At 39.7% G+C, this 19,451-nt stretch overlaps 1 protein-coding gene across 3 annotated transcripts in view; it reads right to left on the bottom strand.

Annotated features, from left to right (window-relative positions):
• LOC117985464 (putative fatty acyl-CoA reductase CG5065) overlaps window positions 1–17,033 on the bottom strand; it is a 55,417-nt gene extending 38,384 nt beyond the window's left edge. Inside the window, exon 1 of one of the 3 annotated variants that reach the window (XM_034972195.2) lies at window positions 16,758–17,033. The gene's annotated coding sequence lies outside the window, so the exon portion shown is untranslated. Of the gene's footprint in view, window positions 1–7,360; window positions 7,601–16,757 lie in introns of those variants that run through there. The other 2 variants (XM_069501006.1, XM_069501005.1) reach the window with 2 other exon arrangements.
• Between the last annotated feature and the right edge of the window lie 2,418 nt (window positions 17,034–19,451).

The raw sequence follows: 19,451 nt of genomic DNA, 5'->3' as shown, positions 1-19,451 counted from the left end.
GTCCCGGGTTCGATTCCTGGCAGGGGTTTGGGATTTTATAATTTCTAAATTTCTGGTCTGGTCTGGTGGGAGGATTCGGCCGTGGCTAGTTACCACCTTACCTGCCTAACGAGCAGGCGTCGTTTGCTCGTTACCTTTATTAAAAAAAACCGGCCAAGTGCGAGTCAGACTCGCGCACTGAGGGTTCCGTACTAAAATCGTATTTTATCGACATTTTGCACGATAAATCAAAAGCTATTTTATGCCTAAAAATAAATAAAAATCTGTCTTAGAATTTAAATTTAATTTAAAGTTAAATTATAAAAAGAAAAAGTAAAGCTCTTTCGTATGATACCCCTCTTGGTATATAGTAATCTTACTTTGAAAGTAGATAATAGCAATATTTTGTCATCAACACATTTTAATTTTTTTCTTGTGATGTAACCACAAATTTTAGACTTTTCCCCTCATGTCTGTTATAAGACCTATCTACATGCCAAATTTCATTTCAGACAGACAGACAGAAAGACAACAAAGTGATCCTGTTGGGGTTCCGTTTTTCCATTTGAGGTACGGAACCCTTAAAAACCACATTTGTATTCGAAACAGTGCCAAATATGACTATACTGACTATACTTCGTATGACTTTCCCGTTGCACGCATCACCTCTAATCCTACAAGGAGCTAGGAGTATATTTTATTGAGGATGTGAACCCACGTGAAACCAGTTCGGAATTACACCGGCCATCCGACTCTATAAATACATTAGTCACCATATTTGGCAAAGCATCCATTGTCTGCGCGTTGCTATATCGATACAAAGTTAATGATGTGACCCTTTTTGGTCTACTAGGGGCTAGCTTATTCGACAAACGATCATAAGGTTCGAGGCCCGGGTCAAAAAAGCTATTAGTCTTTTCCGGTCGTGACGGATTGCCGGAATATGAGATTAAGGGAATAGAGTTTGATAACTATTGTATTTCTTACGTATTTGTCTTGTTTCCCGTGAGATTGCTTGCCGTGGCGAAATTCGGTCAGGAGGAACACAATAAATTGCAATGGAAGTGCTAAAACGCTTTCCTGCTTTAAATTAAAGCCACGCGATATTTTGCGCTGGCGCCTGACGCGGTGCCGCTGCGTCATCCTACATAGAAATCGCTGTACCACGCCACACGATGCGTTACGACGTGCGACGCCGCACTGCACGCGCAACGGGCTTGGGACCAGAGAGCCGAGACGGGAAGAACCTCGTGCGTTGCAACGCCATACTTTTTGCCGGAGCGGGAACGCAAAGCACCCAATACTAAATCCACAGCGGTGCGGCGGCGCAACGTACCGGAAACGCATCGTGTGACCTCAGTCTGTGTTGTGGTATGTCGTGACGTGACAGAAAGCTATCTATCAGAAATCAGCGCGGATGGAAGCATAGTAAAACGAAATGGAAGGTTCCACGGAATGAGTTGGTAGTGGTAACGACTGACGACAACCGACCGCTTTCCTCGGAATGCGCGAGCAGCCGCAAGCATTTCAAGTTTTATGTATGCAAATATAAACTTTAACTGTCAAATTGTACATTCCAATTTTCTTTATTGCATTTTCAATTACGCTACTCTGCGGGCTCTGACGCATTGCTTTAGGGCAGATCTCCGGCCGATAACAGAGTGAACTAAAGTGAGGGAACTCTCGGTTTATGTCAAATATTAGGCTATGGTGACGTGAAATCATAGAAAAATAGAGCTACTTTATGGCTACCTGCATCAAATGCACAGTAAGCGGCCGAAAGTAATGTACAGCGGCATGGCATTTTAGCTTTGTAGAGCGTTGTCTCTGTCACTCATACCTATATGACGTTTTGTCGGTCTCAATGACAGAGACAGTGTTCTACAAATCTGCTATCTTCTTCTAAAGGTCGATGTAAGTACATTACTTTCGGCCGCGTACTGTACCGCCTGTTAATGACGTCGAAGCCTCGACGTTTTGTTAGAAGTTCCCAAGATGTCAAGAACTGTGCCGATAGTACTTAGTCTGAATCGTACTTTAGTTAGTAGCTAATCCACATGGCGTTGCAACACATCTCAAAACCATATTAATCACGGAACAGATTTTTTTTCTGTTCCGTGATATTAATGCTATAATTTGAGGCAGTTTGGTAGAACTGAAAAATTTTACGGCTTCAATGTTGTGACTTGTTCTTTTTCAAGTATAATCAATTCAAATGTTTTACTTGTCGATAAAGAATTAGGTTTTACCACATGAATAAAGATTTTACGGCCGCACTAAACTACGGCATCATGAACGGCAAAGTTTGTAAGCTGGCAAAAAGAGAGAGCTGCTATGTGGAAATTATTAGATTAGAAAATTCAGGAACTTCACCTGAGACCTGTATTTATTATGTCGAAACATTTTATCAACATTTTTGTAGGAAAATTCAGGAATAGGTTAACAATTTTATGTGGTTTTTGTTCCCCTGCTACAGAATTTATCGAAATTATCTAAGTACAACCATAGTTCCCGTAATGCGTTTATCGCATATCCCACTCGTTGGAGAACAAGCATAATGTCATGAACCAGGCAAATCTCGTTAACCGGGTGGTGGATTACATAGATAGACACGGTTGCATTGTTCGCCGTATTATATAATAATGCTTATACATGTGGGTCAGGTGATACCCTGCTTTACATGGCTACGAACCAAGTAGGCTCTTAGTACTTACCTAGTACTGCAAGGCCGAAAGAAACGTGCAAATTACGTTGATCTCTATTCTCTACCGTTATGGTACGGTTCCACTGTCGCGATTCGGCGCATAGTTCAAGTTTGGGCAAGTACAGAAAGAAATACAGAAGTTGATTCTTCACTTGTATATGTCGATATTCTTTTGTTGTTTGTCTGTCTGTCTGTTTGTTGTGTTTATCCGTCGTGTCTCTCAAGAAAACCTATAGGGTACCTACTTCCCGTTGTAGGTCTTATGGCACAAGTACGTAAAGGAATAAATCCGAAAACTGTGAATTTGTGGTTACATCACAAAAAGAAAATTAAAATGTGTTCATGAACAAATAAATTAGTATTTTCAATCTTCACTTTCAATAATTTATTTTCAATTTTCAAAAGCTTGGATTTGACTCGCTCCAGCAATGCACGGGGCAATGGCTTGTATAGTACGGTATAATAACATTGTAAATTGAAAAATTAAAAAGAGCAACCGCCGAGTTTCTTGCTGGTTCTTCTCGGTAGGAACGGCATTCCGAACCAGTGGAAAATTAAAACTACATGACTATTCATAAGTACTTGTACAAAGTGTACATGAATAAAAAACATTCTATTCTATTCAAAGTAAGATAAAGTATACCAAGTGGAGTATCTATCATATGAAGGAAGTCAATATTCTAAACCAGATTTTTTTTTGCGTAATTGTTTTTGATTTAACGTGCAAAATGTCGAAAAAAATACGGAATTAATAGTGCGCGAGTCTGACTCGCACTTGGCGGATTTTTTTAGGGTTTAGTACCCGAAAGGTGCCAACGGACCCAATCTTTCGTTGTCCTTCCGTCCGTCCGTTTCTCTGTCAGCGCGGGCTGTATCTCGTGAACTCGTGAATAGGTCGAGAGTTGAAATTTTCACAGAATGCGTAATAATAGATAGGGCTTTATTGTAATATTTTCACATTTAAAAAAAAGAAAGAAAATTTATATAGCCACAACAAAAAATAAAAATTTCAAAATGGCCGCCGTGAAAATTAAAAAAAACTTAAGTATTTCTTGTACGGTAGTACCTACAGAACCCTTCGTGTGCGAGGCCGGTTAGCACTTGACCGATTTTTTTATCATGGCGCATCATATACGAAGCAAAATTATACGAAAAACAAACACACACCCATACTGATAACAGTTTACTAATACTGATAAGAGATTAGCTACTACTTAGGCTGGGCGCACACTAGCTGAGGAGGTCCTACTTATCGCCAGATCGTCTAGCCTCTAAAGCCACTAGCGACCGCCTGTGACTTCACTCGCTTAAGTGATTAAATATCTTTTGTTGCTTTAACGGTGAAGGCAAACATCGTGAGGAAATCTGCATGCCAGTGAGCTCTCCAGAAAGGCGTGCGAAGTCTGCCTATTCGCAATTGGCCAGCGTGGTGGACTATGGCCAAACACTTCTCATTCTGAGAGGAGACCCGTGCTCAGTAGTGAGCCGGCGATGGGTTGATCATGATGATGATGACGCACATAGCTGGCTCTCAGAGAAAGGTAATAGTTGTCTATATTGTACCTATAGTACGAGACAAGTCGAGATGGCAATCGGGGTATGAGGCAGGCGGACGCTCCGTACATCCACTCGTTACCCGCGCTATCCCGCACTGGGTTAGCGCGGAGGCTGTGCGGGTATGCTGGAGCGTCCCAACCCCGATTGCCATCACGACCTGTCGCGTACGTTAGGTAGGTAGCCTAGTCCAGGTTTCTGTGCGTGACTTTCTCCGGTCTAGATCGATACGCGGAGGTCACGGTCGGTCGACAGCACAAACTGGCCGAAAATTGCACTTTCTTGTAATTAGCAAGACAAAGCAAGAAAAAACCGGCCAAGTGCGAGTCAGGCTCGCACAACGAGGGTTCCGTAATTCAGTCGTATTTTTCGACATTTTGCACGATAATTCAAAAACTATGATGCATAAAAATAAACAAAAATCTGTTTTAGAATGCACAGGTGAAGCCGTTTCATATTATACCCCACTTGATAACTATAGTTATCTTACTTCGAAAATTGAAAATACTATTTTTTAGTTCATAACCACAATTTAATTTTTTGTGTGATGTAACCACATATTTACGATTTTCAGATTTTTGCCCGAATGTCTGCTATAAGACCTACCTACCTGCCAAATTTCATGATTCTAGGTCAACGGGAAGTACCCTGTAGGTTTCTTGACAGACCGACAGACAGACAGCAAAGTGATCCTATAAAGGTTCCGTTTTTCCTTTTGAGGTACGGAACCCTAAAAAACAAACAAGTAGGCACAATAAACAAAGACCCTCTATGATAGTACAATTTTCCGTTCTACATTCATACAGTAGTGCTGTCGACTTTTGGGAAATTTTATACCTGAGAGGCCTTAGTGTAGTTTAGTTTAGGACTAGAAGTCCAACGTAGTAGTAGAAGTCGAACCAGTGCAGTGGTAAATTATTAAACGATTCAAAAGCACTTGTAAAAGTTTACTTGAATGAAAATATTATATTCTACGAGCGACCCGCCTCGGCTTCGCACGTGTAGCTTATTACAATTTGCGTAGGGATTTCTAATTTTTTTTTGAAAATATAATATAGCCTATGTTACTCAGGAATAACGTCGCTATCTACCGGTGAAAGAATTTTCAAAATCGGTTCAGTACAAACTTTACCTCTTTTTTATATTAGTAGGATACATATGTAGTATACATTCTTAATTTTAAATCGAGGAAACGAGCAGGCCACTTGTTGTTAAGTGATTACCGCCGCCCCTGAACATATTATTTTGCAGCAACACAGGAACCACCAATACGTTGCCGGCTTTTCAAGTATTTGACGAATGATGCAGCAACGGTGGTCTCCATTCAAGGGGATGAGAAGGGGGGAACTGGCTCTTCAGTTCGCAGCCGGAACGCATGGAAGGTTTTGCGGCTGGTTACGGCTTGAGTGTATAAAAAAATATAAAAAATAAAAAAAATCTTTTTTATTCGTATAAACTTTTACAAGTACTTACGAATAGTCGGATGCATCTACCACTGGTACTTAGTTTAATTAAATAATAATGTCGACTCTCGAATACTGTCAAAGGGGGCAGAGTACGAAAACAACGGAAAGAGTTTTTAACAATTTTGTTCATTTACCGCAGTCCCCGTTGAAGGGGAATTGATAACGGGGACAACGGGATAAGTTTTTAATAATTTTATTCAAATCCCGATGTCCCCGTTAAACGGAAATGACAACGGGGACAACGGGATAGGTTTTTAATAATTTTATTCAAATCCCGATGTCCCCGTTAACGTGGATACGGCTAACGGGGACAACGGGACTACATGGTTCGGAATGCCTTTCCTACCGAGAAGAACCAGCAAGAAAGAAGTGTGGTCTCTAGCCAGGCGGAACCGGAATAGAATCCTACCTCGAAGCAAAAATTATGTTTCTCTCATTTTGATGTACAATAAAGAATTATCATTCATTCATTCATTCAAATCACCCATGTGACTAAACTACCTATAGCTATACCTCTATTCCATAATACTCAGTACGACTTTCACTCACGGCGTCCATACTTTCCAATACAAAGGCAATGACGAACATAATAATGATTCACACACATTACCGTTTTCTCGAATTTCGTAATAAAATATTTTTATATTCATAAAGCGACAACATAATATTGAAGCGGTGAGAATCGAGTAATTCGATTCGAAATTTCGAACTTGCACCGCTTAGTACGCGACACGTTAAGATGGCAATCGAGTAATGAGGCGGGGGGACCAACCGCACACCCACACGTCACCCGCGTGCGGGATAGTGCGGGTAAGTGCAGATGTGCGGGGCGTCCGCCCCCCGATTTTGACCTGTCGGGCACTATATTACTATATAGGTCTATTCCTCCTACATTCAATAGTCAGGATTTTTTTTTATTTATTCAGATACAAGTTAGCCCTTGACTGCAATCTCACCTGGTGGTAAGTGATGATGCAGTCTAAGATGATAGCGGGCTAACCTGGAAGGGGTATGGCAGTTTTTTATTAAACCCATTCCCACAATGCGCCACGCTGCTGGCCCAGTACGGATTGGCAGACTTCACACACCTTTGAGAACATTATGGAGAACTCTCAGTCATGCAGGTTTCCTCACGATTTCCTTCACCGTTATAGTGTTATTTAGTGCTCTACAAAATTTAGTAAAATGAAATGAAAAAAAAATCAAAACTAGTCATACTTATTTCACGTTTGACAATGGCTCCATCTAGGTCCATGATACAGCCGCAATATTAAATTATTTTTTTCAAAAAATTGACTAGCGTCATTTAGGATGACGTAGCTACCTAAGTATACCTTTCGATAAATCCAAATCTGTTCAGACATTTAGAAGTTATGGTGGAACAAAGTAACTGATATACATACAAACACGAACCCTGAAAAGATTACACTCTTTTTTTTGGGCCTGTCGTGTAATGAAGCGGTGATAGTCTAGTGGTTAAACATCCGCCTCCTATTCGGGAGGTCTAGGACTCGATCCCGGGCACCTCTTTAATCATCACTGGCTAGTGGCTTTAACGGTGAAGCAAAACATCGCAAAGAAAACCTGCATGCCTGAGAGCTTACGAAATATATCTACCAACTAAAAATTATACTTATCAGCCACTTTAAATACTCACCAATGTCAACACATTTAACTCTAATTTATTGTGCAAATTATTTATTTACTGTACAAATTATTTATTTATTGTTCAAAAAACTTCACACAAATATAAATAAAATTATACTAACACTGAACTTAAAAGCGCCCGGAAATCTAAATTAAAAATATATAATCACGAACCTAATAAGAACCTAAATAGATAACCGAAAATCGACCTACAAAGCACCACGATTAAAAATCAACGTACAAAAAAGGCACCGAGTAAAAGTGACACAGTAACACGGAAAATTTAAACCAAACAGTTTATTGTTCAGTTGTTCAGTTTAGCACCGTTAGCTTGCGAGTGTCAACCGATACTGACTTTCTGATTGTACAAAATAGCACCATATAAGTACAGAGTCCACATACAAAGATTCAAACATGGGAAGAAATTAATTTGGCCATCCAAAGGGGTAATGCTGGTAATCTTGGGTACAATGACTCGCTGCGGTGGTGTCGAATCTCGATGAGGATTTAGATTTACTTTAGTTTTATTTTTTTCTAATTTTGATTTAACTAGCTTATGCCCGCGACTTCGTCCGGTGGTCTACACAAATTTCAAACCCATATTTCAGCGCCTTAGAGGTTAATTTTTCAAAAACCCTTTCTTAGCGGGTGCCTTCGTCATAATAGCTATCTGCATGCCAAATTTCAGCCCAATCCGTCCAGTAGTTTCAGCTATGCGTGGATAGATCAGTCAGTCAGTCACCTTTTCCTTTTATATATTAAGATAGAGAATCGTTAATTACTATACCTATACATAATTATTTAATTCAATAAAAGTCCAATAAAAAAACACAATAATGAAGAGTTGATTGAGATTTTCAATCCCTTCTCGATCCTGACTGATGCCTGCGTCTTCGCTTGTTTGTTCCCGGATTTCCTTCATTTCCGGGGATAAAATATCCTATCTCCGTATCCAGGATGTGCCAAATTTCATTAAGATCGGTTCTATTGAGTTTTCTATAGAGCTTTATATGGGTAGTATGGATTTAGATGGGGCTGTATTTAACGCGGCGGCAAATAAATAGTAATTTGGGTGTTTGAAGTATTAACTACGGCTTCCAAAAATATTAGGTTGGCGACTACTGCTGGGCGACAATAAAATTAAAACATAGGAACCTGTTAATATGATTGTTGGCAATTACCTTGGCCAAACAATTCAATTAGGCAGAAGCAATTTCGACGAGGAAGCCAACAGAATTCGGCTAGGTTGGGCAGCTTTTGGAAAATTGAGCCAAGTCTTCTCATCGTCAATTCCTCAGTGCCTCAAGACGAAAGTTTTTAACCAGTGTGTTCTTCCCGTCCTCACCTATGATGCTGAAACGTGGACACTAACAAACGGCCTTGTCCACAAATTCAAAGTCGCTCAGCGAGCTATGGAGAGGGCTATGTTAGGAGTTTCCTTGAGGGACAAGATCCAAAATGGAAATGGTCCGCAGGAGAACCAAGGTCACTGAGATAGCCCAAACTATTAGCAAGCTGAAGTGGCAGTGGGCACCTATGCCTGTCGTAGAGGCGATGGCCGTTGGAGCCGGAAAGTCCTTGAGTGGAGACCGCGTTTAAGCAAGCATAGTGTGGGACGCCCTCCAGCACGATGGACCGACGATATAAAGAGGCTGGCGGGAAGTGGCTGGATGAGGAAGGCTGAGGACCGGGTGTGGTGGCGCTCTTCGGGGAAGGCCTATGTCCAACAGTGGACGTCCACAGGCTGATGATGATGATGATGATGAATATGATTGTGGGGTATCTTTTAATAATACCTACTTGTACGCGACAGGTCGAGATGGCAATCGGGGAGGTAATTCCCCGCACACGCGCCGCCCCGCGCTAAACCGGTGCGAGTGACGTGTGGGTGTATGGGGCGTCCCCCTCAATACCCCGATTGCCATCTCGACCTGTCGCGTACTATACGAACCTATTACAGTAGGTACGCGGCAGAAAGTCTCATGTATATTTAGCTTTAAGCACCCACCATCAATTAATGTACATGAAAGCACATAAATAAATCTAATCTAAATCTAATGTACATCGATCTTCAGAAGGAGATAGCAGATTTGTAGAGCATTGTGTCTGTCATTGAGGCCGACAAAACCTCATATTGGTATGAGTGACAGGAACAACGCTCTACAAAGCCAAAATGTCATTCTAAAGGCCGATGTACATTACTTTTGCCGCGTACTGTATAAGTGGAATTAGTACAATCAAACGAATGCCAACGTGTCAATGACTTTTTCAACTATACGGCCTGATTTAATTAAGATTGTCTCCGGAGTCCGGACTCATATACATATACCTGGGGCGCGTTTGGAACCCTCGTAGCTTTAGTTTTAAGTTTGCGTAACAATTATCACCACTATATCTTAGAAATCCAACATCTGCCCATCAAAAAGAGTTATTTATTACCTATTTTGAATAAATCATTTGACTTTGACTTTGACTTTGACTTTGAAATATCACACGAGTAGGTAGATAGTCCTACTCTGTGCTCATACCCCGATTGCATACCATAAGGGTTCCTTTTTTGTTGAGTTACGGAACCCAAAAAGTACTTGTATTCCATACTCTTTGCTGTAAAACCAAGGTAATAACTAATCACTACCCCTATTATAAACGTGAAAGTGTGTTTGTTTGTTGGTTTGTCCTTCAATCACGTCGCAACGGAGCAACGGGTCGACGTGTTTTTTCGCATGGGTATAGTTTATAAGACCTGGAAAGGGACATAGGCTACTATTTATCGGGGAAAATCAAAGAGTTCCCACGGGATTTTTAAAATCCTAAATCCACGCGTACGAAGTCGCGGGCATCAGCTAGTAATTGGAATAAATTCCACGGTAGGATATCCTCAATTGTCTCTTTAATGAAGTTGATACATGTTCACGTAAGCTGATAATATAACAAACCTTGTCAAATAGAAATTTATATTTATGTTCCCACGGCGAAATAAATGTATGTATACTTATCGTTTAACCTTGCCTAAAGGGACTCCTTTAAACAATATATTTTAGAATATTATATTTTAAGGTTTTAGTTTTAGTTTCATTGTTTTAGTCAATTTTTAGGGTTCCGTACCTCAAAAGGAAAAACGGAACCCTTATAGAATCACATTGTTGTCTGTCTGTCTGTCAATAAACCTACAGGGTACTTCCCGTTGACCTAGAATCATGAAATTTGGCAGGTAAGTAGATCTTATAGCTGACATTTGGGGAAAAATCTGAAATCCGTGAATTTGTGGGTACTTCACACAAAAAAAATTAAATTGTGGTCATGAACTAATAATTAGTATTTTCAATTTTCTAAGTAAGATAACTATATCAAGTGGGGTATCATATGAAAGGGCTTCACCTGTGGATTCTAAAACAGATTTTTATTTATTTTTATGGATCATAGTTTTTGATTTATCGTGCAAAATGTCGAAAAAATACGACTGTACTACGAAACCCTTGGTGCGCGAGCCTGACTCGCACTTGGCCGGTTTTTAATTTTTATTAGTACTTACCTATCGTTTTGTCACCAATTACATTTTATTTAATTAATCATCATCAACAACGACAATCAACGACGACGACAATGACTATTTAACCGTAGTGTATTTTGTTCATGTTACTTTTTTATTTTTTTTAATTCAGATACAAGTTAGCCCTTGACTGCAATCTCACCTGGTGGTAAGTGATGATGCAGTCTAAGATGATAGCGGGCCAACCTGGAAGGGTTATGGCAGTTTTTATTAAACCCATACCCCTTTGGTTTCTACACGGCATCGTACCGGAACGCTAAATCGCTTGGCGGCACGGCTTTGCCGGTAGGGTGGTAACTAGCCACGGCCGAAGCCTCCCACGAGACCAGACCAGAAATTTAGAAATTATAAAATTCCAAACCCCTGCCAGGAATCGAACCCGGGACCTCCCACTGTTAAGACCACAGCGCTCACCACTGCGCCAGGGAGGTCGTCAAAATTACTTTGATTTAATCATATTATTTGTATGCAAATACTTATGTGAATGTGAATATAACGCAAAAGGTAAAGCGAGCATGGCAAAACGAGTATATGACCGCTATGCCCATTGTTAAATAGAATAAAATATAGCTATATTTGTGATTTATTTCCACGAATAGAATCAAAAATTTTGCACGCTCTCTTTACCTACTAAATGGGGTTTTTGATATTTTTGTATTTTAGAAAAAAAATACAAGACTAGAATAAGCACTTATATCTGAATTCTGGTGGTTAACAGAAACTGTCCAAGAACCATTCTGGTTATATCTCGTAGCACAGGAAACTTCTCATTATAATAGGCCTAGCTGAGACCAAGCGTTATATAAACCAAGAGAGCCAATGGCATTTTTTACCCGACCGAATCAGACAGTAGGGCGATTGTCTTAAACCTGCATCAATCATTATTACAATCTCAATTGTTCTGATTGGCTGAATTTGTGCGATTCTTGTTGCAACAATGCATTGTGGCCAATAGTGAGCGAGCATTAACCAATCAGAGATGATTGCGATCGTGACATTGTAGCTGTCAAACAACCGCGGTAGGGCCACAGGGCTATTCATGTTTTTCTGCCAGAGTAGGTATGTCTATGTATAAAATTATGCATACGATTATTTAAGATTTTTTTAAGATTTTGTGCGTTGTTAGGGTTCCGTACCTCAAAAGGAAAAACGGAACCCTTATAGGATCACTTTGTTGTCTGTCTGTCTGTCTGTCTTTTTGTCCGTCTGTCTGTCAAGAAACCTACTGGGTACTTCCCGTTGACCTAGAATCATGAAGTTTGGCAGGTAGGTAGATCTTATAGCAGACATTTGGGGAAAAATCTGAAGACCGTGAATTTGGGGTTAGATCACACAAAAAAATTAAATTGTGGTCATGAACTAATAACTAGTATTTTCAATTTTCTAAGTATGATAACTATATCAAGTGGGGTATCATATGAAAGAAATAATATAATAATAAAATAAAATAAAATAATAAAATATAATAGAAAAGAAATCTTCACTTGTGCATTCTAAAACAGATTTTTATTTATTTTTATGTGTTATAGTTTTTGAATTATCCTGCAAAATGTCGAAAAAATACGACTGTAGTACGGAATCCTTATTGTGCGAGCCTGACTCGCACTTGGCCGTTTTTTTTTTAAGTAATTAAATATCACTTGCTTTAACGGTGAAGGCAAAAATCGTGAGGAAACCTGCATGCTGGGAGTTCTCCATAATGTTCTCAAAGGTGTGTGAAGTCTACCAATCCGCACATGGCCAGCGTGGTAGACTATGGTCAAACCCTTCTCACTCTGAGAGGAGACCCGCGCTCTGCAGTGAGCCGGCGATGGTTTGATCATGATGATGATGAAGTACTGTAAGTTAGTTACATTGGTAACACGCTGCGCTGTCCCGGTGTTAGTACCACGGACTACCCGGCGTATAGTAGGTCACGTCTGGCATTTACGACGCTATTCTACGGGCGGATAACACGACGGGTATATTTACTAATAATACGAGTAGGTATATGCCTACATACCGGTTACGGAACCATAAAAAAAACTTATTAACCCTTGCCATACTTTAATACTATAGTACTCTAAATAAGGTGTTTTTTTTTTTCTTCGGGGGAGGAAAAATCCCTACGGACTTCTGCCTGCTGGCAGGGTGTGTCCGACTCGCACGGACTAAAATAACCTACCCATGCCTACCAAGGTGAGCACGGAACTGCGTAAGCATTACTTCGTGCTGTCTAAATAAGGTCTAAGGTCTAAAAACCGGTCAAGTGGGAGTCAGGCTCGCGCAACGAGGGTTCTGTACTACAGTCGTATTTTTTCGATATTTGGCACGATATATCAAAAACTATGATGCCTAAAAATAAACATAAAACTGTTTTAGAATGCACAGTTGAAGCCCCTTCATATGATACCCCACTTAATATACTATCTTACTTCGAAAATTTAAAATATGTACTAATTATTATTAGTTCATGATCTAACCACATATTATACACTTATGTCTTTTTTCTTGTACCTTTATTTGTATTTAAATTTATTATTAATCATCTAGTTAGTGTAAGTGGCACTGCCGTTCTAATGGGATATAAAATAAATAAAATAAATAAATACACGGTTTTCAGATTTTCCCCCAAATGTCAGATATATATTAGATAACCTGCCAAATTTCGCTTAGCTTCGAAGAACGCTTCCCCGGTAACGTCCTTTAAGCCGTTGTCAGCGGCCTGCCTTCTTGGCTAAGGGCCTCGAGGTCTCGGTCGTGTGTTGGGTCCAGGGCCCCCGTACTGTATGGGGTCGTCGTTGTGCACATGGGTATTGTCAAATCCGGTAAAGCTTGCGTCGTCTCATCGTCGTGTGTAGTCAGCCTAACTTTGTAGCGGTAGCTAAATATGCTTATGACTGTATGCGTATTGGAATGCGTAAGCTAATAACACATTATGCGGCAAGTATGAGTGTTATAATCCTGTCAGAGTTAGCGACTTTGTAAAAAGAATTGTTCCGTAGAGTAAAATAAAAACTTTTAATTGTATATTGTATAGAAGTAGGTGTTACTTTGTGGAAGTCCATGATATACAATGACCCAAAAGCTTAATCTTCTTTATATATAAAACTAGCTGATGCCCGCGACTTCGTCCGCGTGATTTTCCGGGATAAAAAGTAGCTTATGTCACTCTCCAGGTCTTTGACTATACCTATGCAAAAAAAAACACGTCTTAATTCGTTGCTCCGTGGCGACGTGATTGAAGGACAAACCAACAAATCAACAAACCAACAAACCAATAAACCAACAAACAAACACTTTCGTATTTATAATAAGGGTACTGATTTATCAATCAAATCCGATGTACAAATATCCGGGCTACAAGTTTTCAGTGGGTAGTCGCATAAATTTCACTACAGAACCCTTAATCTGTAGGAAAAGTTGACGTCAACTTAAATTACTTGGGTAAGTACCTACTAGACGGCATTATGTCATAGAAAAATTCAAAGAGTTTAAGTAAAACAATTGAAATTGTTTAATTGATTTTAGAAGACCTCCCTGGCGCAGTGGTAAGCGCTGTGGTATTATTAGTGGGAGGTCCCGTGTTCCTTTGGAATTTTATCATTTCTAAATTTCTGGTCTATTCTGGTGGGAGGCTTCGGCCGTGGCTAGTTACCACCCTACCGGCAAAGCCATGCCGCCACACGATGCCGTGTAGAAATCAAAGGGGCATGGGTTTAATAAAACTGCAGTACCCATTCCAGGTTAGTCCGCTTCCATCTTAGACTGCATCAGCGCTAAAGGCGAAATGGGATTGAAGATTGTTAACACGGGTGCTCTCTTAGGCGCGTTGCGGGCGAAATCTGGGCCGCCCGAGCGCAAATTTGTTGCACGCTTTTTATATTTATATTTTAAATTCTATGTGCTCTGATACCATAAAATAATACCCTAATCCCTTAGATATTAAACGTTGAACGTAAATACGAAATTTTATTGAAATTGGTTTTACATCAATCGAATAAAACTGGCTTTTCTCCTAATGGTCGTGTAAAAAAAAAATGCGTATTTTGGCGATAATTCGCGATTTTTTTGTATCGAGCCAAATTATTCCAATAGTGTTTTGGCTCTCGTAATTCACTAAAGAATATCTTTAATTTTAATTATATTAAAAATAAAGGGCAAAACTTGATTCTTTGAACATCCGAAATGTGTAACAACACCGCTTTTGGAACGCATGTCGCCTTAACACGGTGAGATTGCAGTCAAGGGTTAACCTGTATCTGAATTAAAAAATGACCATTTAAGCGGTGAAAGCCTAGTGGTTAAGACGTCACCATCGCGTCGGCCTCCTAGTCCGAGGTTCGCTCCCGGGCATGCACGCACCCCTAACTTTTCGGAGTTATGTTTTAAGCAATTGAATAAGTATTAACTACTTATCACTTGCTTTAACGGTGAAGGAAAACATCGCCAGAAAACCTGCATGCCTAAGAGTTCTCCATCATGTTCTCAAAGGTGTGTGAAGTTTGCCAATGCGCACTTAGCAGCGTGATAGACTATGGCGAAACGCTATTCATTTTGACAGGAGATCTATGCTCAGTATTTTTTTTTTATTCAGATACAAGTTAGCCCTTGACTGCAATCTCACCTGGTGGTAAGTGATGTTGCAGTCTAAGATGATAGCGGGCTAACCTGGAAGGGGTATGGCAGTTTTTATTAAACCCATACCCCTTTGGTTTCTACACGGCATCGTACCGGAACGCTAAATCGCTTGGCGGCACGGCTTTGCCGGTAGGGTGGTAACTAGCCACGGCCGAAGCCTCCCACCAGTATGGGAGCATAGATTTCCTCTCAAAAGGAATGACAAAAAAATATGCGCTAACTTAAGACCTCAACGTTTAAATTTTCGAACTATGTGCCCCTCTCATTGTCTCTTCAGTTTCGCAACCCGCTGAGCTATGTCGGTTGCTCTATTTCTCCTACGGATCTCCTCATTTTTCATTTGATCATGTAGGGAAACTCCAAGCATAGCTCTCTCAATCACCCGCTGAGTAAAATCTAGATCTAATATATTCTAGCCCGTTAAAGTAATCAATTTCTATAAAGAATGTCCCTAACCCTAACAGAATCTTACGAAATCGTTGTTTGAGGCCCCATTGACGTATGCCCGGGAATCCAAGACAGCTAAGCAAAAAAATATATTCGAAGAATAAATATTTATTACCTTCTTATTACTAACTTACTAACACTGTGGACTTTGGTTAAGTAAATTTTTCTTAGACTTAAGTAAATGATTTTCATTCCAGGCCCGAATTCATCGACCAATATGCAACATGCAATTTGCAATTTTATGAAAAGCTCTTTTAAATAGGTAACCTACTTAATTTCAAATTTTATTTTTAACTACATTAAACCAATTTAAATCAGGTTAAATCGTTAACTACAGAAAAAAAGTAGATGTTGTATAACCCAGCTAACGGGCCGTCTGAAAAATAGGTCCCTTTCTTAGTAATTTTTTTAACCAAGAAAAATTATCTCATCGAAGCCTATAAAGCACCGCGCATGCTTATCTCCTCATTGAAAAAGACCTCAGAACGGGATAAAGTCCGTAAGAGTGAGAGAGACGGATATAGGGCTCCCGAATTTCAGGGAAAACGTTTAAAAAACCAATGACACAGCTCCAACTAAATTGCACTAGCACGTTATGTCATTTCACCAATGAAAATTGCAATTTTTAAAATTAGAACATCTACTTAGTTCGTTTTTCTTTTAAGTTATGCATAAATGATGTCAAGAGCGAATCGGAAAACTTGAATATGTAGGTAGAGGCTGAACGGCACTCATTCCGTCGTTTCAAAGGGTTTGGAAATTTTAAAAAATCATTAAATCTAGCACTTACCCGTTCCAAATTTTAAATACACTAGTTATTAACACATAACGCTTAACACAGAAACAGTTCGGGTTCGGTTCAGGTTATAAAATTATAAAATAATACGGTTTTATTTTTAACCGCTGCGGGCGTCGTGGTCAATACAGACGTGGTATTTCGCGGAGCCGTTTTGTGTTTTTCGGATGCAAACGGTGTGGGAAGAACGGAATAAAAATCAATTGAACGACGCGTTACCGAGTGGCCATCTTGTCTGGCACGGGCGGGAGCGCGCATGCGTCTAGGGCATCCGAGTATAGACTAATTCTTGTACTGCTAGCATTGCTAAGCATTGCCTACACCAAATATAGGGCATAGACCAGAGATCTATTTAATCCATAGACTATAAAAGCCACTATTCAAAGCAATAAACACCTTAGATGCTGCCAAAATTTTTCCGCTGCCAAAAGCTCAAGAAAAACCATACCTGAAAATTTTCTATTTTAGTTTGGATTGCACAGCCAATGTTTACATGTGTATATGCAGCTTTATAAATGAATCACGAATAACCCATCGCCAGTCCACTATTGAGCACGGGTCTCCTCTCAGAATGAAGAGGGTTGGGACATAGTCTGCCACGTTGGCCCAGGGCGAATTGGCAGGGGGTATCAGCCAGGTAACCTCCCCGTGTGCCCGAGTGTTGCCAGTCCCTTAATAATCCATAGCTCCGAATATTTAAAGATGCGTGCCCGGAATCGAACCCCCGACCTCCCGAATTGAAGGCCGACGTCTTAACCACTAGACTAAGCACTCATAAATGAACACTGCCTTCAACCGCTAGATGTCCACTGCTGGACATTTGTCTCTTAAAAGAATTCCCACAAAACAGTCTTATCACTTGCCAGTTGCCACTTATATCCAGGGATTCTCAGGTCTTGAAAGTTTTCGTTCACAAATCTAATCATTTATTTTACCTACATACAATATTTGTGCCTTATACATGCCTTATTCGTTCGATTATCAAAATCGGTTCAGCTTATTAAAAAAAGTCTAGTAGTAAGAATAGTAGCCTACATTAAAAAAATAGTAATATCAGCTCAATCACTTTTGCCTCTGAGCTAACCCATGGATGTAGGAATAGGAAGTAATAATTCTTATTTACCTACCTAACTAAACTAAACTATAGAATAGAGAACAGAATAAGTATATTTTTCTTCAAGTAAACTTATACAAGTAAACTTATTCAAAAGCTTGAATCGTCAAATAATATACTTATTAGTTACACTAGTTCGGAATGCCGTTCCTACCGAGAAGAACCAGCAAGAAACTCGGCGGTAACTCTTTTCAAGTGTTCAATTGACAATAATATTATGCCATACAAGAAATTAAGATTGTTATTCTTTGTGTACCTAAATACCTACGTCTTTAGTTTTAAGTTTGCGTTATAATAATTGCAATAAGAGTAATTTATTACCTATTTTGAATAAATCATTTGACTTTGACTTTGACTTTAATCTTATATCGCAAGCTTAAAGATATATAAAGATTTTTATTCAAATAAAATTTTGATGCTGCGCTTTCCGGTACGAAGTCGCCATTTCAGCACCTTGGGAGTTGAGACCCCAACTATTAGCCATGCGCATTGCTACTTCAGCTTCGCAATCCGCTGAGGCATGGGTTACTCTGGTTCTCCTACGGATCTCCTCATTTCTACTTTGATCACGTAGAGAAACTCCAAGCATAGCTCTCTCCATCGCCCGCTGATTGACTCTGAGCTTTCTTATGAGACGAATTAGCGGCCACATCTCGGATACATAATTTACCTATGTTATTAGCAGTTATGATACTAGCAATAACTTACCGATGAATAAAAATCTTTATACTTACCTATCTAGGTAGTAGTGGCGTGCAGGTCATAGAGGCATTAATGCACTGCTTACCCCAGTTGTAATAGCTCAATGCATATTTTTCATTATGACCTACCAGTAAACAGGTTCCTACCTAACTAATGCCTACCCTGGCTTCAAACCCTATGCACGCCACTGCTAGGTAGGTACTTAATATTACTATTTTAGCGTTTTTAAACTATCGTATTCGCGGTGGTCGTGTGTGATATCCATTATAGATTTAAATAAAAGCTGAACTCTCATGACATAAGTAGTCGAAGTAAGTCAGACTAGTTTCGAACCCATCCGGGGTCCTATTCCGAAGGGCCTCTGCTTACGACGCGGCGCAAATGAGACTGCGCACTGTACAGTATTATTTCTGTCAGTGTATTCAATATTATCTGGCGTGTTTCCACTTGGCACCGTCATTAGCAATAACAATAGGATTAAGTCATGGCGGGTAAATTCAATTGTATCAACACTGGTTGGTTTGCAACAAAATATATAAGGTTGAACCGGCTCCTTTAAAAAGGAATGGGCTCTATGAGTGTTTGGTTTATTACCCGTATTGTTTATTGTGGCATGTCGAATGTTATTTCTAATGACGTCTCAAGTGGAAACTCGCCAGTTAATATTGAATGCACTATACCACTAACATCTGTTTTTGGTAACAACTAGACGGGACCGATTTCCTAAAACATGATCTCTTATGCCTAATAATAGACTTGGTAAATGTTGTGTAACCAGCTCTCACTAATTACTAATTACTCACTAATACCTGCTTATAATAAAAATAATATGTTGAGACAGTATAAGTATTTATTTTAGTGGTAAATAAATC

The sequence above is a fragment of the Maniola hyperantus genome, chromosome 9 (genome assembly GCF_902806685.2).
Source record: "Maniola hyperantus chromosome 9, iAphHyp1.2, whole genome shotgun sequence".
NCBI classification, from domain to species: domain Eukaryota; kingdom Metazoa; phylum Arthropoda; class Insecta; order Lepidoptera; family Nymphalidae; genus Maniola; species Maniola hyperantus.
This window is presented reverse-complemented; position numbering and strand designations above follow the sequence as displayed.